Source organism: Rhineura floridana, chromosome 7 (assembly GCF_030035675.1).
Source record: "Rhineura floridana isolate rRhiFlo1 chromosome 7, rRhiFlo1.hap2, whole genome shotgun sequence".
Lineage (NCBI taxonomy): Eukaryota > Metazoa > Chordata > Lepidosauria > Squamata > Rhineuridae > Rhineura > Rhineura floridana.
Window position 1 is genome coordinate 7,243,754 of NC_084486.1, and position 22,372 is coordinate 7,266,125.

A 22,372-nucleotide genomic window follows, 5' to 3' on the forward strand; every position below is an offset into this window, starting at 1 on the left:
AGGCATAACATGCAGATCTTTGCAGTTATGTGTGAGATTTGTCCTATATCTCTGGGAAGTTTTTAAATTCAATCATTGCCAAAATGAACTTATTTATTTATATTTATTTATTATCATTATTTTTACCCCGCCCTTTTTCCAAAACTGGAACTCACGGCGGCTTCCAGATAAAACCTTTAATCAATGGAAAACAGCAAGCCCCTTGACGTCCCTAGATGTTCACAAACAAAATAGAATTATGAGCCAAGTCAAGAGCTCACAAAATGACTTAAGGTAAAATTAAACAATACGCTGTTTATCTAAAAGCAGATGACATTCACATGAACATACTTCTGAATAAGCTTTTGAGAAGCATTTAAGGCCACTGCATTTTTTAAATAAAAGGAGTATATAAAGCTCTTTTTCTGCTACAATTATGTTCAGCGTTGTAATGTGGAGATGGCTTTTGTTCCTTCCACATACAGCTAAGGCCTTACATGTGAACTAAGCCACAAGTGCAACAGAGGCATTTAGGGAAGAAACAGGGCCTAATCCAACAATTAAAAAGATATTCTTCCTCATTAAAAGAAATATGAATTTCGATTCCTTCTTGTCTTTTCTCTTTTAACTCACATAATTTTCCTACTCACATGTACTTTGAGAGGGTAAAACACACTTTTAAACCATTATTAAATAGAAGAAACTTACCAAAACAATGTAAGGTTGTGCATTTGACTGCTGAAGAGAGATCTGATCAAAAGGCCATCAAATATTAAGTATTGTTAAAACATCAATTTTAACAAAAAGATTAAGATGGTTTATACTTTAAATCAGAGAATAAATTAGTACACTGTTACTGTGAAAAAATGAAGTTTTTAAAAATGAATTGTTATAACCTTTAACAATGTTAGGTAAGGCTTCTATAAATGTGAGTGATTCACTAAACAGTTCTTCTCTTTGGATGACATCCAATGTTGTGGAAGCACAACAGGGCTTTCATTTGTACTCATCTCCCTGCACCCCCTTCTTTCTCCCATCTGCTCTGGAGGATCCCCCCAACCATCTGGAACAGATCTGAGGGGCATGGCAGTGGCTGAAAGAGGGAAGGGAATCTGTTACGTTAACAGGGTCTGTTCTACTGACTGGCAGACACAGTAGGATTTCACCCTTTGGTTTTTATCCAGGAACACCATACTCAACATACAATTAATTCTTTTAAAAATGCAATTAAACAATGACCTTTGCCATTGTGTTTGGGTATCTGTTCATAGATGCAAAGGTTATAGCATGTGGCAGGAAAAGCTATACTACACTGCTAAGCTTGCCTCCAACCACTGTAAAGTTAGGAGACAAGCAGAAGTCTCTCCTGTTCCTGCAAACAAATGATACTATATGAAATAAAAGAGTAAGCTTGACAGTGGGCAAATAGGCAATCAATCCAATCCTAAAACAAAGTTTTTTACTCTATCTCATAAATATCATTCTGTGGAGGTTCAAGAATCTGTAGATTTGTGAACCATATCTAACAAAAGGTGGATAGGGAGTGCAGATCAAAGCAAAGATTCAACTGAAAAGAAAGCTGTAGTTGAACTGTAGAATACCACCATCCAAGCATTTGTTCTGAATTCTCTCAAATCTTCCCACTTATGGCACCCACTGAGATGATGCAGTGATCACACAATTTTAAACAAATGTAGAACCAAATAAATGGCACTTTCATCTAAGTTCCAATGTTAAGGTTCTCTCCTATAACTGGAGCCTACATTTAAAACATAGAGCTAAGAGCAATATAGAAAAAAAGCATAAGCTGAAGGTCAACAACTGCAAAACAGAACTCAGTGGAGTCCCTTGAAGCATCCAGTGGTAAAAAAAATAGCAGGAGCCAAAAAGGGAGTGGGGGGAATGAGACAAATATTTGGTATACACATACGGTTTTCATCATGTCCCCTGAAACAACTTTTTTGGGGGGGGAGGAGAACAAACTTTAGCTCTTAAGTTTAATAACATGGTAGGATTTTGTTTTAGAATCTATTCTGGTTTTGCTGGTTATTCTAGTTATGTTCCCTGCCCAAATCCTGGGACAAGCTAGAAGTTGAAATAATAATTAGGAAGACTTACCTTTTCCCCAACCTAATGGCACCCCTTCACATTCCTTTGGAACTACAACTCCCAAGATCATACTAATGGGGCATCAGGAAGACTTCAAAATAAGCAAACAGAGCAAAAGATGGAACATACTCTTTCATCTTGCCAATGGAGAAATTTAAGAGCATATGGCCTTTCCCCAGAAGTGGTTGGAACCAAAGTGATGGAAAACTCATTTCAAGCCTCCCAAAACCCTAGTAAGCACTTGTCATTGAGCTTACTGTGGCAGTGCTGAAGCTGAAAAAGCACTTTTTCTCTGCCAGCATTGTATCCTCACAGTGCCATCTGGCAGAGCTTTTCTGAGTGGTTCGGAGCCTTTTGCAATCCGATCTGACTGGGTATATTAAAGAACCTTCAAGAGACATGCTGTAACATTTTGCTAAACGCTTTGAGGATAAAACAGCTCACATTCACTGCAATGTGGACATTACTATTGATTCACTTCAGTGTCCAGAGCCTCACCTATGCTGATGGATGAATTTGATTTGTTGAGACCTAAGGATATGGACAAGTATGATCTACAACTTGTACACTCGACTCTTACCCTTCCTGGCTCAGTACATTGAGGAGGGAAAGATTAACTATTTGGGTTGAAGAAGTGGTGAGTGATTTCTTGAGATGGGGCAGTCCTGGCTGTCTCAAAGGAGGAAGTGCTGCATCTGTCCTTGAAGAAACTGCCTTGAACCTAGAAGATCTAGTAACCACTGGTTGGTCAACTAATACTCCTTTTTTGGTCAAGGTGCTTAAGCACAAGGTTGCTGTGTAATTCCAAGAACTCTTGGATGAGACTGAGTTCCTAGACCTATTTCAGTTGGGTTTTCACACCTGGTTGGCAGAGAAACTGCTGTGATTGTCCTGTACTGGGAGAAAGATGGAGAAGAAGAATCCTGTTAATTCTTCTAGACCTCTCTGTACCATCAACCATAGTATCTTTGGGACAGACTGCCCAAATTGGGAACTGATGGCACCATATTACAATGCTTCCACTCCTACTTTAAAGGCTGATTTTAGCAGGGACTACTGCTTTCTAAAGCATTTGTGCTATGATGCCACACTGGGTTCTAACTTCATCCAGAGATTTAAGATAAGGTGTCATCAATGTGCTGATATTCAATGCATTTTCTTTTTCATCTAACTAAGGAGACACAGTTCAGAGTGCTAATTCAGTGTTTGGGCATGGTAATGGACTAGGGGAGGGCCAATAAACTAAAACTTGATCCGGAATAGACGGAGGTGCTGTTGGTACATGGTTAATCTGCTCAAGGAAGTGGCATTTGTCCAATTCTGGATGGAATAGCACTCCACCTCAAGGAACAGGATTGCAGTCTGGGATGTTCCTTGATCCAGGTTTGTCACTGAGGACACAGGTTATCTCCATAGTATAGAGCACCTTTTACCAGATTAGGACAGTACACCAGCTGCAACCTTGACTGAACAGAAATAGCAGAAAACAGATAACTGAAGTTAGGCTAACACTCAGATTATACGAATGCAATGCATGACATGTGGGGCTGCATTTGAAGACAGTTCAGAAACTGCATTTAGTTCATAGTATATTCTAGAATACAGTAATAATAGTAATAATAATAATAATTTTAGTTTTTTCCACTAAAATGACTCAAAACAACTTACAGAAACAAACATTAACACCAAGTATAAAAACAAAAAACAGGAAACTAAAATGCTCATCCATAATATGGGGAAAAGACAGATCCCACTCATCCCACTGCACTAAAAAGATGAGCTGAATTTATTACGTTTATACCTCGCCTTTCTTTTCATGATAGAAACCCAAGGCAGCTTACATATGGTTCCCAGGAGGTGTCTCATCCAGGCACTGACCAGACCTGACCCAAGCACCGCCCTCTGAAGATAGTCCAGGTAGGATCAGAAGCACCACAAGCTAGTGCCCTCCACTCCCAACTCAGACATCTGCTCCAGAAGAATACTATGGGTACTGAAAGCCACTGAGAGATCAAGGAGAATCAACAGGGACACACTCCCCCTGTCCTTCTCCTGACAAAGGTCATCACACAGGGTGCCAAGGCAGTTTCCATGCCAAAACCAGGCCTAAACCCCAAAAGAAATAGATCTGAGACAGGTGTGGGGGACGTTTGGCCCTTCAGATGCTGCTGAATTACATGTTTAGATGCCAGGTTAAAACCTGGCTGTTTGTTTAGTCTTTTGGGCATTATAGCTGTTTATTTGATATTGTTGAGATACTGTTTTATTGTATTTATTTATCTTAATATCCTGGTGATTTTAAATGAGATTTCTGTGTTTTATTGAATGTTACTGTTATTGTCCAAACTTCTTTATATATTGGGCAGGAAGGGGCTAAACATGCCATTATGTAAACAGAATATGTATAATGGAATAACACATACAATACTCTGTACAGTTCTGGTCACCTCAAAAACTTCCTTAACTTTACACCTTCTCACTACAAATCTCACCTCAGTTGTAAACTCACCTGAGTAAGCTTCAGCAAACTTCTATTAACTTTCAACCATTTTGACCTTCTCTAAAAGATTGTGGCACAGATTACTGAAAAAAATACATGTGAAATACTTTGAGAGCCAGTGAATTAAAGTAAATGAAATGTTCCACTCCCCTGCTCAGATCCAATCAAAGAGGTCCAATTAGTCCAATGTTCTGTTTTCTCAGTGGCCTACCAGATGCCTATGGGAAGCCTGCAAGCAGGTCATTTAGCGCAAAAGCAGTGTTTCTTACTTGTGCTACCCAGAAACTGACACTTAGAAGCATAACCCCTCACTATCATGGTGACAGTATACTGTCTCCAGTATTGATTATCCTCCAATGGATTTGTCTAACTCCCTTTGAAACCCATTTAAGTTATGATTGGATATTATTACTACGTGGTAGCAAATTCTATAGTTTTTGCACTGTGTGAAGAAGAACTTCCTTTTGTCTGTCTCGGAAACAAAAAAAGAAACAATCCCACCATGAACTCCTTGGAAGAAGTAGGATAGGACAGCAACATTCTTTATATAAACCTTGCAATTGTTCAAAGAGTATCATATACTCAGAATGATCCTTGCAATTATCCCCATTTTGTAGATGGGGGGAGGAAGGAAAAGAGAACTGAGAGCACACGACTTGCCTAACGCCATCCAGTGAGTTTATGGCAGAAGAGACATAGGAATTGATTGTTTTCTTCTCAAAATGACTCTGTTAGTCAATATTAACCTCAGTTTTTATATATCATAAATAATGTCATTGACTGGAAGACTGTAGGAAAAAGAACTATAACGTTTGGCCATTAAACATGACTGGGCTGCTTTGTGCATGTCACTATTTGTCATTTTCACAGAGCTGCCATCAAAAAGCAACCGCCATCCCATCTATCCCTACAAGTTTCCTCCTTATTTACTACTTTTATTCCTGCCTTTCCTTCAATGAACTGAAAGCAGCATACATCGTCCTTTCCCTCCACCTCTTTATCCTCACAACAATCCTGTGAGGTACCTTACGCTGAGACACGGTGACTTGCACAAGGTCACCACAATGAAGTTCACGGCTGAGCAGGGATTTGGACCTGGTTCTCCCCAGTCGTAGTACAACAGTCTCTAACCATTACACTACACCGGCTTGGAGGAAGCAGGGCTGCAATACGTTTATAAATAACGTATCATGAATTTGAGCCCTCAACGAAAGCAGTACATTGTTATTCCCCTCACCAAGCGGATGATGCTTCAGTCACCTACCCACAGACCCGGTTCATGTGACAGACGCGAATATTTCATTACTATCTCTTACTCCCGCCCTCCAACCCTCGGGGCCCGGGACGGAGGCTGCCTCGCACGCCCACATCCCACAGAGACTCAGCTGGGTCCTCCCTTGCCCCTCTGGGGCAGCCCGTGTGTCCACTTCCCCCTTTGCCTAGCTTGCTTAAGTGCCTCCTTCCCCTCACCTGCGGCCACGAAGAAACACGAGAGCCCCCCATACGCCACGAAGCAACCACGAATCTGTCCGCCCGTAGCCTTGCTAGATTCGGCCCAGCAGCAGGGCCACTGCGGGCCGCTCGGATCCCTCAGGCCGCACGCTAAGCCCACAGTCGCCGCTCGGATCCGCCGCCATCTTCCACTTGGAGGGATGTGAGGAACAGGCAGGCCAGGCCACGGGGAAGAGGAGGAGACCACCGCCCTCCCAGTCCCGCCTCCGCCGGGCTGGAGCTCACTGCCACAAAGAAGGAAGGTAGGCTGGATCCTCGGTCGGGGACTGGCAGCTAAAGCGAGTCGGCGGAGGCGGAAGGAGAAACCGGCTCCTCGCCCTCAACAGAGGCTTAACAAATGAAAAGGGAGGGGTGATCACGTAGGAAAGCGAGGGTCTTTTCTGCCCCCCTTCCACTTTTTGAGTTGTGAAAATGTGTGAGACTTTTAAAAAAAACAATTTGTGTAAAACGATCAACATTGTTATTATTAGTGTTACTTAAATCTGTTTCGTTCATTTCAGGTCTTCATAAACGCTATACGGGATCTGCCTGCTTTACGTATGCAGTAGAATGAGATGATGGAGGCCTGAAGTGGTACAATAGAATGTCGGTTGAGTTACGTGTTTTGAATGGTCTCCTGTATCAATCAAAACAAACCTCTCTGAAGTAGAAAACTAGCCCAGCAGGGAAGGAGGTAGGCTAGAAATTTTCTGGGTAGGGTGCTTTTGTGTGTATGTACAGAGAGTGCTTCATCTGGAGCAGGGGTTCCCAAACTGTGGCCCAGCAGATTCATTCAGGTGGTCCCCACCATGTCTGTAACAAAACAATTAAAAACCTTACAGCATGTAGTACTGCGCGTTAGAATTGCTACAAAAGATGGAAAAACCATTTAGTGCTTCACCAAGACCCTCAGCAATTTTCTAGTGGTCCGGGGTGGGGGGAGTTTGGGAAGCGCTGTCCTAGGGGAGTTCAAAAATGTAAGGGAAAAAACCAGAAGTGCTGTTGTCCATTGTATACCCTATTCTGTGTGCATAGACCAAGCCCACATGCAGCAGAACAAAGTGGTAGAGTGGAGTATACCATTTCAGATTGCAAGTGAGGGAAACAATTTCTCAAGTACTTCCCAAAATAAAAAACACATTGTAAGTAGAAAACTACTGCAGGAAGAAAGCATCACAAATGTGCTAGGGAGCAGGGCCACACTCCTCCCCTTCCCATGTCAGGCATACTGCCTAGCCCAGCAAAGAAAAAGTCTATGCCCATCCTGGTGTCCTGATAGCATGGAAGCCCATCCACACTGGCTCTCTCTTTGCAGACCATGCTAACACATTGATGTTTAGAGGCAGGGGCAACCAGCGTGCATGATGGGTGGTGATGGTGCAGGAGCGCCACTCCCCATTACTTTCCTGTCCCCTTTCAAATGAGTAGCATCTGAAAGGTGCTACCTACAATGCGAGTGATTTGGAGCTTGGTACAGACCACCCTACCACCTTATTTTGCAGGCCTTAGTTCCTTTTCAGAACAGAAGACATACATAACTCTTGACCATACCTGGCCTCTTATACCATTGGCCAGATATATATAGGGGCAGAAAGACAATAATGAGAGAATTCACTTCTAATATAGATTCTCCAAACTCCAAACCTCAGCACATTTGGAGGGTGTTGTAAATCTGCTTGTTTTGGTTGGCCTTTGGGCACATATAAATTAACCCGATTTTCCACTTGGTTTGGTTTAGGTAGATTAAAGTGATCTTGTCTATATGTTAGTTAGTTCCAATAAAATAGACCACAGTGTAGCAGAAGTTCTCCTTTTTAAGGTGACTATTCTTTGTTGGTCTAAATTAAGCTGCATTTCTCCAATTTGCCAATGCTAGATTTTATTTAGACCAGAAATAGTGGGTTGTGGCTTTCAGAGCTGTCCTTCAACACAAGAGCCAGGCCACAAGAACAGCAGGTTTAGGAAAAGTAAATGCAACCTCTGTTGAGGTCATGATTATACATTAGGCAGTAACAACACCACAGATGTGAATTACAGTGTTCAATAAAACACCATTTCCTCAGAGTTACCCATCTTTCAGTTCAGAGGAACAGAGGAAGCCAAGATACCAGGGAAATTCAAGGGATGGATCACAGCAATTATTTTGTTCAACAAGCAGCAGCACTACTTCAGACACTAAACTGATTTATTGTGGTAAGTCAGCAGCAGTCTTCGCCATCAGACTAGACGTTCATCCCACTGTAAACTAAGATGAGCATCTAACTGGATGTAAGACAAGACCCACAGGTCACTGCTGAACCTTGAACCAGTTTTTATGAAAGGTATTTAAAAAATTAAAATAAATACTAAAAAGAGGGGAGGGATCATATGAAGAAAGAACAGGAGGAAATTAAATTCTTCTAGTATAACTTTTGCCCCTGAAATCACCTCTCCTTCAGGGGGTTTGCTTCTATTTAGAGCACAGCCAGGAGGAAATCAGTGGAAAGGGGGGAGGCAGAAGCATTTGGATGGGTTCAGAATACTCCATTCCCACTTTTCATCTGTGAAACACCCTATCCACACTTCAGTCCAGAACAGCTCATGATGCCGACGAGACACATATAATTGTCAGCTTTATTGCTGCTATTGATTAAAGTGGCAGTTATTCCTACTATTCCACATGCTCTTCTTTTTGGGATCACTATCTTGATTTCTCTTTAATCAGCACCTTTCAAAAGGGGTTCTCAGGCTCAGCTGATCAAAGCTGCTCTGGCAAACCTTAGAGGAAAAATAAAATAAATAAGGCCACATATAAGGAAGAATGTGGAAAATTCGAAGTATCATTAATGTAATCCAGTGGCCATCAACCTTTTCAGATCTGGGACTGTCCTTTAACTCTGTTCACAAGGGGAGATGCACATTTAACTTTGTTTCCTTTTCCCCTTCCATCCTCTTTCCTTCTCTTAAAATATATCGAATTAACAAAAAGGACATGGTGCAGAATCCATTAGTAACAGTGCAATGTGCTTGGAGCCTGCCTGTGACTCATCGTCTTCATTCCCTCCCCCCCAAAATAAACCTCTGAAGGCTCAAAAAATTAGAAGTCTAGCAAACTAAAACAAGAATCATTCTGAGTTTTATTAGCTCAGACTTTGGGAAGAAGCCAACTCATGGTATTAAATTACGGGCATTAATCATAGCACTGTATTTAAATTTGTTGAAAACTTATTATTCCTGAGTAACACCTCTATCTCTAGCTATTGTGAGGTATATGGGGGAAAACAACCATAAGAAATGATCCTAAAGTAGACTGATCTTTTGAAATTTCCTTGCAAATAAAAATGCATATAGTTGGCTAAATCTTGAATTTATCTAAGTATAGGCCAAATCAAACTGAACCTTGCAATGAGCCTTCCCTTCCTCTGCCTTATGAAATAATACTCCTGTTCTTGAGTGGGATATAGATTGTATTCTGTAGAGATTATTCACTGAGCCTGTAATGTCAGGTGATGCAGCGGTTGAGCATTTCTTGTGCTTTCCGGGTACATCTGTGTGAAAAACCAATATTGTTAACCTAAACCAATATTGTTAACCTAAAAGCATTTACCTCTCAGTGGTGCAGATCAGTGATGGACCTGCCATGTCACATAAAGGGAAACAAAGAACAAGAAGAGGTTTGTGCAAGGTCCAACAGCCAATGAATAAATGAGATGAGAAAGTCAAGGTTTCTATGGCAGCTTTGTAATCAGAACTCCAGTTTTTAGTACAGGTCAAGACTGCTTTTTTTAAACGTGCAGTGGAAAAAACAGGCTTAAATGAGGAATAGGTCATAGCCCTAATAGGTTTGTAAGCACGATTCTGATGCTGTATGTGTCGACAACAAAAAAAGTCGGGGTATCTGGCCCCCTTCCCTTGTACTCACCTTTTACTTCTAAATCACTGTTTTGTGCAGTGACCCACTCTCACTACTTAAAACACAATTAATTTCCTACATGGGTGTAGGAACTGTCTGAAATAGCCAGAAAAGGCCAACAGACAAATCTCCCTGTGTGTGGTGTGTCTGTCTGTGTGTTTATTTGATTTCTATCTCGCCCTTCTTCCCAGCAGGAGCCCAGGGCGGCAAACAAAAGCACTAAAACCACTTAAAAACATCATAAAACCAGACTTTAAAATACATTAAAACAAAACAACTTTAAAAACATTTTTAAAAAAGCTTTGAAGACATCTTTTAAAAAAAAGGTTTTTTAAAAAAGGTTTAAAAACATATTAAAAAGCAAGTCCAACACAGAATCAGACTGTGTGTATGTATACATACACACAACACACACACACATAGTAAAGTCAGTGCATGTTTAGCCATATGTGAAAATTGCACGAGTTTACTCTGTTGTGCACATACATGCTGAGAACTTGGTTAGTGTGTCCCTATACAATGTGTGTGGTATCGGTGGATGATTTCAGCTCCAATTTCATGTTGTTTCCTATATGGAAAGTACTTTTTCACATTATTTAACAGCAGAATTCTATGCATGTTTACTCAGAAAAAAGTTTCATTGTGTTTAGTGGAGCTTATTCCCAGGAAAATTCATATAGAGAAGGCAAAAAACTGCATTTTTCTAGATTAATTTTTTTGAAGTTTTGGATGATCAAACAGCTATGGTACAATTCTGATTGCCATGTCACAAATCATAGGGAAAATATGGAAAATGACAATTGTAAAGATGGAGGGGTTGGAGCTACTCCAGAGAAGCTAAAAAGTTTGAGGCTTCTGCACTTACAAGTAAAGGACACAACAATAATGACTATGAATAAAATATCACCTGGCACAATTGTGGCAGATAGTGAAGAATGGGAGAATTTATTCTTTTGAAAATGTAGAAAGAAAGGAGTGATTTTCTATGTGTCACCTTTTTGAAATGAAAGTCAAAATTAAAGCAGGTGGAGTCATTTTAGACAAGCAAGATCTGAACAAAAGATGAATGACAATAAGGGTACGCTATCAACAATTTATAAGATTTTGATAGGGATGATATGAGAAAGACCTCATTGTTTCAAATGGAATGTAGATTTAAAAGAAGGACAGGACAGCATGGCTTACATGTGGGCAAATGAAATGAAAATCTCAGTGTGTGTTAATGTTAGAATTATAAAATATTTGTCCAGTGGGATTTGATGCCATGGGGGTTAAAATAAAGTTATTGATATGCCAACAAAGTTTGTATCTGTTAGACAAGTCCATAGACAGATCTTCTTGAAGTAGTAGTAGCATTAGATCCTAAGGTGTTGGTACCGGCTTATTTGGAGGATATAGGTTTGAAATATTTGGAAACTGTATACCAGATGCTGGAACAAATAGTAGTAACAGTAAACTCAGTAAATATGTGTATCTGGCCATTAGATTTGCTGGACTAGATGGACTTTGGTCTACTGTGCATCTGTATGTGTATACCAGCCTTTCCCAACGAGTGTGTCTCCAGATGTTGTTGGACCACAACTCCCATCAGCCACAGCCAGCATTGCCATTGGTCAGGAAAGATGGGAGTTCTGGTCCAACAACATCTGGAGGCACACTGTTTGGGAAAGGCTGGTGTATACATTAAACCAGCGGGAGTACTTGCAGCCCCTTTGCCTAATTTCACATTGGTGGTATGGAGGGAAAAACTGGAGGGGGGAGGGGGCACAGAGCGATAAGGGGTGCTCTATTTATTTATTTTATTTATTTAATTAAGCTTATATACCGCCCGACTAGCAACAGCTCTCTGGGCGGTGAACATTAAAAATACAATAAAAATAACACAAAACTGTACACAAAACTGTACAGTCTAAAATCAAAATATAATAATTTACAATTAACAGGAATTAAAATGCCTCAGAGAAGAGAAAGGTTTTAACCTGGCGCCGAAAAGATGATAGTGTCGGCGCCAGGCGCACCTCCTCGGGGAGACCATTCCATAGTTCGGGGGCCACCACTGAGAAGGCCCTAGATCTTGTCACCACTCTCCGGGCTTCCCTATGAGTCGGAACCCGGAGGAGGGCCTTCGTAGTAGACCGTAGTGTACGGGCCGGTTCATATCGGGAGAGGCGTTCCGACAGATATCGTGGTCCCGCGCCGTATAAGGCTTTATAGGTAAGTACCAACACTTTGAATCTGGCCCGGAAGCATATTGGAAGCCAGTGCAAACGGGCTAGCACAGGTGTTATATGCTCAGACCGCTTAGTTCTCGTTAGCAGTCTGGCTGCCGCATTTTGCACTAGCTGTAGCTTCCGAATCGTCTTCAAAGGTAGCCCTACGTAAAGCGCATTGCAGTAGTCCAGACGCGAGGTTACCATAGCATGTACCACTGATGAGAGGTCCTCCTTACTCAGATAGGGACGTAGCTGGGCTACCAACCGAAGTTGGTAGAACGCATTCCGGGCCACCGAGGCTACATGAGCCTCAAGTGTGAGGGAAGAGTCTAAGATGACTCCCAGACTACGCACCTGTTCCTTTAGGGGGAGTGTAACCCCATCCAGGACAGGGTATATATCCACCATCCGATCAGAGAAACCATCCACCAACAGCATCTCAGTCTTGTCAGGATTGAGTCTCAGTTTGTTAGTTCTCATCCAGTCCATTGTCGCAGCCAGGCAACGGTTCAGCACGTCGACTGCCTCACCTGAAGAAGATGTAAAGGAGAAGTAGAGCTGCGTGTCATCAGCATACTGATGACAACGCACTCCAAAACTCCTGATGACCGCCCCCAGCGGCTTCATATAAATGTTAAAAAGCATGGGAGACAGAACCGAACCCTGCAGGACCCCACATTGGAGAACCCACGGTGTCGAGCAATGTTCCCCAAGCACTATCTTCTGGAGACGACCCGCCAAGTAGGAGCGGAACCACTGCCAAGCAGTGCCTCCAACTCCCAATTCCTCAAGCCTCTCCAGAAGGATACCATGGTCAATGGTATCAAAAGCCGCTGAGAGGTCAAGGAGAATCAACAGAGTTACACTCCCTCTGTCTCTCTCCCGACATAGGTCATCAAACAGGGTGACCAAGGCAGTCTCAGTGCCAAAACCAGGCCTGAACCCCGATTGAAATGGATCTAGATAATCGGTTTCATCCAACAGCGCCTGGAGCTGGTCAGCAACCACACGTTCCAGGATCTTGCCCAGGAACGGAACATTGGCTACTGGTCTGTAGCTGCTGACATCCTCTGGGTCCAAGGAAGGTTTTTTCAGGAGTGGTCTCACTGCCGCCTCTTTCAGACAGCCAGGGATCTCTCCCTCTCGTAAAGAGGCATTAATCACTTCCTTGGCCCAGCCAACTGTTCCTTCCTTGCTAGTTTTAATTAGCCAAGAGGGGCAAGGATCCAGTACGGAAGTGGTCGCACGAACCTGTCCAAGCACCTTGTCCACGTCCTCGAGCTGAACCAACTGAAACTCATGCAATAAAACATGACAAGACTGTGCTCTGGACACCTCAGTAGGATTAACTGCTATTAAATAGGAGTCTAAGTCCCGACGAATGCATGAGATCTTATGCTGGAAGTGTTCAGCAAATTTATTACATCGAGCTACCGATGTATCTGCCGTATCTTGTAGGCCTGGATGAAGTAGGCCACGAACCACTTTAAAAAGCTCCCGTGGGCGTGAGAGAGATGACTGAATAGTGGCGGCGAAATGTTTTTTTGCCGCCCTCACCGCTCCTACATAGAGCTTAGTAGAAGCACGAACCAGCTCATAATTGCATTCGTCGGGAGTTCGTCTCCATCTCCGCTCAAGCCGCCTCCTGTCTTGTTTCATCGCTCTCAGCTCTGGAGTATACCAAGGAGCTGTATGAGCTCTACATAGGAGAGGGCGCGCAGGAGCGATCGTGTCAACAGCCCGGGTCATCTCTGTATTCCACAGATCGACCAGGGCTTCGACAGGAGCGCCAGTCTTATCAGCTGGAAAAACCCCCAGAGCCTTTTGAAAACCTTCAGAATTCATTAGTCTCCGGGGGCGGACCAATTTAATAGGTCCCCCACCCTTGCAGAGGGAAAAGGCTACTGAAAGTCTAAACTTCAGCAAGCAATGATCTGTCCATGACAATGGGAGAGATGTAAAACTCCCCACATCCAGATCACTATCCCCATGTCCAGTAGCAAAGACCAGGTCAAGAGTATGCCCCGATGTATGTGTTGGGCCACTAACATATTGAGACAGCCCCATGGTTGTCATGGCAGCCATGAAGTCCTGAGCTGCCCCAGACAAAGTAGCCTCAGCATGAATGTTGAGATCTCCCAGTACTAATAGTCTGGGGGATCTCAACAGTATCTCCGAGACCACTTCCGTCAGCTCAGTTAGGGAAGCCATTGGGCAGCAAGGTGGGCGGTACACCAAAAGGATTCCCAGTCTGTCCCTCTGGCCCAGCACAAGGTGCAAACACTCCAGACCAGTGATTGCATGGACATGGTGCTTGGTGAGTGAGATGGAACTCTACTCACGTTTGCTCTACCCACCAGCAGCATGCAGCCCCTGGCAGATTATCCCTGAAGGAATGGAGCCCTTAATAGAAAAAAGGTTCTCCACTCCTATGGACCACTAGTTGTCAGGCCCAGGATGTGACTCAGGAACCAGACCAACGATTGTAGTTAATTCATGTTTTATTAGGGTAATGTCCAAACAAAGACTGCGTTTTCTCATGAATCAATACAGGGATACAGGTCCTGCGGCATTGGGAGAAAGTTGACAGAGCAAGGGACTTCTTCCCACCTGTTCTTTAAGAAGGGGCCAAACGGGCGCGCAATCTTTCGCTCCTCCTTAACTGCCCCTCAGGTACTGCCCGCCTTCCCCCCCTTCTCTCCTGTCTTTTCAGCTGTCTGCGTGTGCGCGGTGAGGGGGGAAGCATCACCCCCTCCTCTTCTGAAGTTTCCGATTCCAGGATGGGGGATAGGGGAGGAGCTGATGGTAAACTGCCTCCCCGCTTTTCGGCTGTGAGCAGCCCTCCCTCTTCCCCCTCTTGCTCTGAGCCTGAAAGAGGGGGAGGCGTGAGAATGTCCAGGGAGGGCTCAGGCTCCCCGTTGCTAAGCGACCTTATCACTGGCAGTTCCTCTGTTTCGTCTTCGCTCCAAAGGGGGGAAGTTCCTCCCCCTTCCCTCTGCCATCCATCCGAATACTCTTCTCCCAACTCTCCGGGATCCAGCTCCCCGGGATTGGGACCCCAGCTCTGCCTTCCGACACCATCCCCCCTCCCAGGCTGTGCCCCCCTCCCCTTGTCTGGCTTGGGACGGTGGGGAAAACGTTGATGGAAAAGTTTTACCAATTCTGGAGCATGCACATCAGCTGCATCTTCCCATGATCTGTCAGCCACCCCATAGCCTTTCCAGTGAATCAAGTACTGCAGCTTGTGGCGTCTGATCCTGGAATCTAAGATCTCCTCAACTTCAAACTCAAGCTGCTCATTTACCAGGAGTGGAGCTCCGGGAGGTTCCTCCGGCCGTAACTCACTGGGAGGGGCGGCTTTCGTTAAGAGGGATCGATGGAACACAGGATGTATTTTAAACGTGTCAGGCAGCTTCAGTCGGTACACCACGGGGTTGATTTGAGTTTCTATTTCGAAAGGACCCACCCTCTTGTCTTGTAATTTTCTACATTTGCCCGGCATCTGGAGGAAGCGGGTGGACAGCCATACCTGGTCTCCCGGTTGAAGGGGGGGGGCCCTCCTTCCTGTGCAGGTCAGCAACTCGCTTGTACTCCGTTTTGGCTTCATTTAACTGCTGTTTCAGTGTCTGTTGCGCCGCTTGCAATTCCTTAAGGAAGTTCTCAGCTGCCGGTACCAGCATTCCTTCTGAGCTGCTTGGAAAGACTTTAGGATGGAATCCATAATTAGCGAAGAACGGGGTTTGTTGAGTGCTGGAGTGCAGAGAATTGTTGTAGGTGAACTCTGCAAAATGCAAATATGATACCCAGTCAGTCTGTTGATAGGACACATAACTTCGTAAATATCTTTCCAAAACGGCGTTCAAGCGTTCCGTCTGCCCATCTGTCTGGGGGTGATGGGCGGAGGAGAGTTTTAATTCCGTCTGCAACTGTTTCCACATTGCTCTCCAAAACTTGGCTGTGAACTGAGTTCCTCGGTCTGAGACTACGCTGTTTGGCAATCCATGCAGCCGGTAGACTTCTTTTATGAATAACTTGGCCGTTTCTTTAGCCTCTAAGGCCCCTGCACAAGGAAGAAAGTGTGCCATTTTGGTAAGTAGATCCACCACTACTAAGATGGCTGTCATTCCTTGGGACTTGGGTAGATCAGTTATAAAATCCATGGAGAGGTCCTTCCAGGGTTCGTGTGGGACAGGCAACGGTTGTAACAGTCCTGCTGGTGTCCCTGTTTGTGTTTTTGTCCGCAGACAGACAGAGCAGGACTTTACATAACTCTCAATATCCCGACGCATTTTAGGCCACCAGAAGTCCTTGGCCACGTTCTGAATGGTCTTGTAAATCCCAAAGTGTCCCGCTGTGATGGAATCATGACACTGGCGTAGGATTCTGAGCCTTAATTCCCCTTCTGGCACATATCTGGTGGTTTTGAACCATAACAGTCCATTTCTCCAGTGAAAGGTTACTTCTGAGTCTTGACCTTGTCCCGTCTCCTGCTGATATTTTAGCATGTCTGCATCTTCTTCTTGTGCCTTTTTGAGTTCCTCTTCCCATGAAGGCTGGCATACTCCCAACGTTAATTTCTCTGGCGGGATTACGTACTGAGGCTGGTCCTCGGATTCACTTTCTTTGTATTGTGGCTGTCTGGATAAGGCATCCGCTCTCTGGTTTTTGGCTTGGGCATGGTAAGTAATCTGGAAGTTAAACCTAGTGAAGAACTGGGACCATCTTATCTGTCTCTGGTTCAGCTTTCTGGCTGTTTGGAGGCTTTCAAGATTCTTGTGGTCGAAGCGCACTTCAATTCGATGAGAGGTCCCCTCTAGGTATTGTCTCCAGTTTTCAAAAGAGTCCTTGATGGCCAGCAGCTCCTTCTCCCAAACTGTGTAGTTCTTCTCTGCAGGCTTTAACTTCCGAGAGAAGTACGCACAGGGGTGCAGCTCCTTCCCTTCTTGGTCTAATTGTAGCAGGACCCCCCCGATGGCAAAATCTGAAGCATCTGCTTCCACTACGAAAGGGCGGTTCGGATCAGCAAAGCGCAGAATGGGCTCAGTAGCAAACCTTCTCTTCAGCTCCTCAAAGGCCTCGGTGGCGTTCTCTGTCCATTGAAACTTCTTCTTTCCCCTTAAACAGTCAGTCAGGAGCTGTTAATTTGGAAAACCCTGGAATGAACTTTCTGTAATAATTGGCAAACCCCAAAAACCGTTGTACATCCTTTTTGGTGACAGGTTGGCCCCAGTCCAATATGCAGCTTACTTTCCCTGGGTCCATCTCCACGCCTTCCGCTGAGATTCGATATCCAAGGAAGTCTAGAGACTTGAGGTCAAATCCACATTTCTCTGATTTAGCATACAGGTGATTTTCTCTCAGTCTCTTCAACACCGTCTTCACATGCTGGTCGTGGTCTTCCTGGTTCTTTGAGAACACCAGGATATCATCTAAGTAACAGATTACATACGTGTCCAACAAGTCTCTAAACACGTCGTTCATGAATTTTTGAAAAATTCCTGGACTTCCATAAAGCCCGAACGGCATGACCAGGTATTCATACTGTCCATAAGCGGTCAAGAATCCTGTTTTCCATTCATCTCCCTCCTTCATTCTGATCAGATTGTATGCTCCTCTCAAATCCAACTTCGTGAAGATTTTTGCAGAGCGCAGTCGGTCCAGCAACTCTGAGATCAGGGGCAGCGGGTAGCTGTTGGGGATGGTGATCTGGTTCAATGCGCGATAGTCGTTACAGGGTCTGAGTTCCCCCCCCTTCTTTTTCACAAACAATAGTGGCGCTCCAGCAGGGGATTGTGAGGGGCGTATGAATCCTCGCCTCAGGTTTTTATCCAGGAATTCCTTCAGGGCCTCCCTCTCATTCTCTGTGAGAGAGTAGATTCTCCCTGATGGGATGCTGGCTCCTGGCACTAGATCAATCGCACAGTCGTAAGGGCGGTGGGGGGGGTAAAGTCTCTGCCTCTTTTTCATCAAACACATCTTTGAATTCTTCATACTTTGGCGGCAGGGTCACTTGCTCGATCTCTTGCACTGCCCCCGCTAAGGTGTTCTTGATTCCTTCAGGTTGACAGTTCTCCTGGCAATACTGTGAGGTGAACCACACCACCGCCTCCTTCCAACTTATTTTGGGTTCATGCTTTGCTAGCCAGGGCATTCCCAGAATCACCTCAAAGTTCGAGAGATCTGACACGTATAGCGAAATGAACTCTTCGTGCCCAGGGATTTGAAGTTTCACTTCCTCCGTGGCTTGTGTCACCCCTCCTGACTTCAGGGGTCTCCCATCGATAGTCTCCACAGCTAGGGGAGCGTCCAGTTTCCACCGGGAAATTCCATGACGCTTGACTAACTTTGCATCAATAAAATTTGTGGAGGCTCCACTGTCAATTAAGGCAGTGGAATTAAACACCACTCCTCTGGAAGTTGTAATCCGAATAGGCAAGACCAACACCCCCTTTGAGGGAGGTTGGATCGTTGGGGGGCCTTTATACAACGCTGCCACCAGTCCACCGGCCTGCACGTGGACTGGGTGTTCTAGTTTCCCGACGGCTCGGCTTTCCCCCCTTTCAGTCCACAGTCTCTGGCCACATGGCCCGGCTTTGAACAATAAAAGCATAAACGTTCCTGGCGTCGTCTTTCCTTTTCTTCTTCCGACAGTCTTGGCCTAGCCCCTCCCTGTCCCTCAGTTGCATTACCTGCTATCCCTGTAGTGGGAAGGGTCTTGTTGCGGGATGCCGAGGCTGAGTATATCGGGACCTCCTGCTTCCTTTCCAGGCGCCTTCCTTCCATCCGGTGATCTATCTGTAGGCATAGCTGGATGAGCCCTGGTAGGTCAGCGGGGGGGGAGGTCCTGGCCAACTCATCCAGGATTTCAGCATTTAATCCACTCCGGTACATAAACATCAGGGCGGCGTCATTGTAACCAGTTTCCTGGGACAGAATTTTAAAAGCGTTAGTGTACTCGGAAACAGTCCCTTTAGCTTGCTTCAGAGCGCCTAGTTGCCGCGCTACTGTTTCAGCCCTTTGCGGGTCTTGAAACATCTCGGTCATCTCCTGTATAAATCCTCTGTACCTTCCTAAGACAGTATCCTTTCTCACGAGATACGGAGTCACCCATTTTGCAGCTTCTCCCTCCAGGAGGCTAATCACGAAAGCTACTTTAGCCCCATCGTCTGGAAATTCCGTGTGCCTGACATCCAGATATAACTCACATTGAGCCACGAAGGTTGCCAACTGATCACTTTGTCCCGCGTATTTTGGGGGCAATCCAATGGGAACCTTTATTACGGCAGCTGGAGGGGCTGTTCGCATCTGGTCTATCGTGGCCTTCAAGGTTTGATTATCCGTCTTCAGCGCCTTGACTGCTGCTAGCAGGGCTTGAACATCCGTCTGCAAATCAGCTACCTTAGTCCTCAAGAGTTCCACTTCTTCCGTCTCAGAAGTGGGGTTCGTCCCCCCCGCTGCTCCCTTTGACATCTTGTCCCAGTCAAGTGAAGAGAGCGTTGAGGGTGATTTAGGTGGCTCTGTCAAGCTGTCAGGCCCAGGATGTGACTCAGGAACCAGACCAACGATTGTAGTTAATTCGTGTTTTATTAGGGTAATGTCCAAACAAAGACTGCGTTTTCTCATGAATCAATACAGGGATACAGGTCCTGCGGCATTGGGAGAAAGTTGACAGAGCAAGGGACTTCTTCCCGCCTGTTCTTTAAGAAGGGGCCAAACGGGCGCGCAATCTTTCGCTCCTCCTTAACTGCCCCTCAGGTACTGCCCGCCTTCCCCCCCTTCTCTCCTGTCTTTTCAGCTGTCTGCGTGTGCGCGGTGAGGGGGGAAGCATCACCCCCTCCTCTTCTGAAGTTTCCGATTCCAGGATGGGGGATAGGGGAGGGGCTGATGGTAAACTGCCTCCCCGCTTTTCGGCTGTGAGCAGCCCTCCCTCTTCCCCCTCTTGCTCTGAGCCTGAAAGAGGGGGAGGCGTGAGAATGTCCAGGGAGGGCTCAGGCTCCCCGTTGCTAAGCGACCTTATCACTGGCAGTTCCTCTGTTTCGTCTTCGCTCCAAAGGGGGGAAGTTCCTCCCCCTTCCCTCTGCCATCCATCCGAATACTCTTCTCCCAACTCTCCGGGATCCAGCTCCCCGGGGTTGGGACCCCAGCTCTGCCTTTCGACACTAGTCAATTTCTGGTGAACCACCTAATTCCTGCTTGTTGCTGGGAAGCTACAGAGAATACTAGTATAGATGGATTTTGATATGAATCAGCAAGGTACTTGCCTTCTTAAGCAAGTAGAAATATTCAGTAGTAAATAATGCACTTAATACAGATTGAAAATGGAAATGGACTGCCTTCATGTTATGTTTTAACTCTTAGAATCCTGAGTATGTCCCTCCTGGTTTTTAATTTTAATTCACATTAATAGACCACAGGGATTCAAAAAATCCATCAACCAAAAAGTAGATAATGCAAAATGGAAATCAGTCCATCTATGCACTTCTAAATAATTAAAATATCCCCCCACCCCCAGAAAAAAAGAACATCATTGAGATCCAGTGTAGTGAAGCAGATAGTGTTGTACTTGGATCAGGGAATCTCAGATTTAAATTTCCACTCAGGTATACAGTTTGCCACTGTACTCTAAACCTACCCTACTACATAAGGCGATTATCAGAATGAAATGAGAAAACCCTATGTATGATGCTGTGCAAACTTTGAAGACCCAGGATGTAAAAGTGATAGCACAAAGCTCAACCCGAGTGTTCAGTCATGGTCATTGTTCCAAGATGTACTAATTTTTATGTCTCTGGAAAGAACAGTACACGGGAAAGCATTCTGTGTATACCACAAAGACTTCACTTTATCAGAAACTAAAACAAATAATGGGTCGAGAACCAGGATAAAACAGATTTGTGGTCCATTTTCTAACATCATCTGCATCTAGAATCCTATAAAGTTGTTAGAAAACCCACATTTGTATACCATTGGTTCTATGACCCAACAGACTTCTACACAAACCAGATCAAAATATGTATTTTCTTCATATCCACCATGAATAAAAAATCATGTTCCCATCACAATTGTTAATGTACAGCGCTGCACATCATTTAAGGGGGGGAGCTTCTGAGTCAGTTTCTCGAGTGGTGAGTTCTCAGCAGTATACAGATACCAGGTTCAGCAGCACACAGATACCAGATTATCCAGGTTCTCTTTTGCGCATGTACTAAATGCTGTTCTGTTAGAGCTCTCGTTGGAGCTTATTAACAAGAAGAGCCTGCTGGATCAGGCCAAAGGCCCATTGGTCCAGCACTCTGTTCTCATAATGGCCAACCAGACCGATGGGAAGAAGCCCACAAACAGCACTCTCCTCACCTGCAATTCCCAGCAACTGGATTCAGAGGCATATTGCCGTTTCTGCAGCCATAACAGCCTTCCCACTCCCCTTTGTTGATTCAGGGATGTACAGTTCCCACTTAGAACACCCAGATGCTTCTCACCAGCACCAGCCAGGTGATCCTCCCAGCACTTCAATTATTTAGGTTTTCTGACAATTCTGACTTACTGGTTCTGAACTAATTCTGCAAATCTGTTGTGACTCTGAAGACATTTTGGGCCAGTCTGGTCAAAATGATTCCAGCTTCTTAAAAATGGGAATGGACTGCCTTCAAGTCAATCCCAACTTATGGCTACCCTATAAATAGGGTTTTCATGGTAAGCAGTATTCAGAGGGGGTTTACCCTTGCCTCCCTCTGGGGCTAGTTCTCCCCAGCTGGCTACGGCCTGCTCAGCTTGCCACAGCTGGACAAGCCAGCCCCTTCCTTGTCCGCAATTGCCAGCTGGGGGGCAACTGGGGCCCCTTCGGACAATGCAGCTTGTGCACAGGTGGCAGGGCACATAACCCCTCAGCCACTCATTGTGGAGGTGATCTTTAGCTGGCCCTTTACACCCAGGAGACACGAGTGGGGATTTGAACTTACAGACTCTGGACTCCCAGCCAGGCTCTCCTCCCCACTGTGCTATAAACCATGGTTTATTAAGCCAGAAGTGGGGATTGTACCTACGCTCACTTCCCTCAGGTATCTTTCCCCCTTTGATCTTGGTTAAAAAAACCACCATTGAGTTTGAAGCAGGAAACTGTGGCTTAGTGACAGTTTATTAACCAGGATCTGAAACCACAGTTTAATTCTGGTTTCAGAATTGAGTTAG

General features: G+C 44.9%; 1 protein-coding gene and 1 long non-coding RNA gene across 4 annotated transcripts in view; one reads left to right on the plus strand and one right to left on the minus strand.

Moving 5' to 3' along the window:
• Positions 1-6,398, minus strand: part of NDST2 (N-deacetylase and N-sulfotransferase 2) — a 196,154-nt gene extending 189,756 nt beyond the window's left edge. The window contains exons 1-2 of one of the 3 annotated variants that reach the window (XM_061634801.1): positions 6,059-6,397; positions 4,598-4,671 (exon numbers count right to left, since the gene is read on the minus strand). The gene's annotated coding sequence lies outside the window, so the exon portion shown is untranslated. Of the gene's footprint in view, positions 1-4,597; positions 4,672-6,058 lie in introns of all 3 variants that reach the window. The other 2 variants (XM_061634799.1, XM_061634803.1) reach the window with 2 other exon arrangements.
• LOC133388700 (uncharacterized) overlaps positions 5,860-22,372 on the plus strand; it is a 35,445-nt gene continuing 18,932 nt past the window's right edge. Inside the window, exons 1-2 of the long non-coding RNA XR_009763890.1 lie at positions 5,860-6,342; positions 6,601-6,773. This is a non-coding gene — a long non-coding RNA (uncharacterized LOC133388700). The remainder of the gene's footprint in view (positions 6,343-6,600; positions 6,774-22,372) is intronic.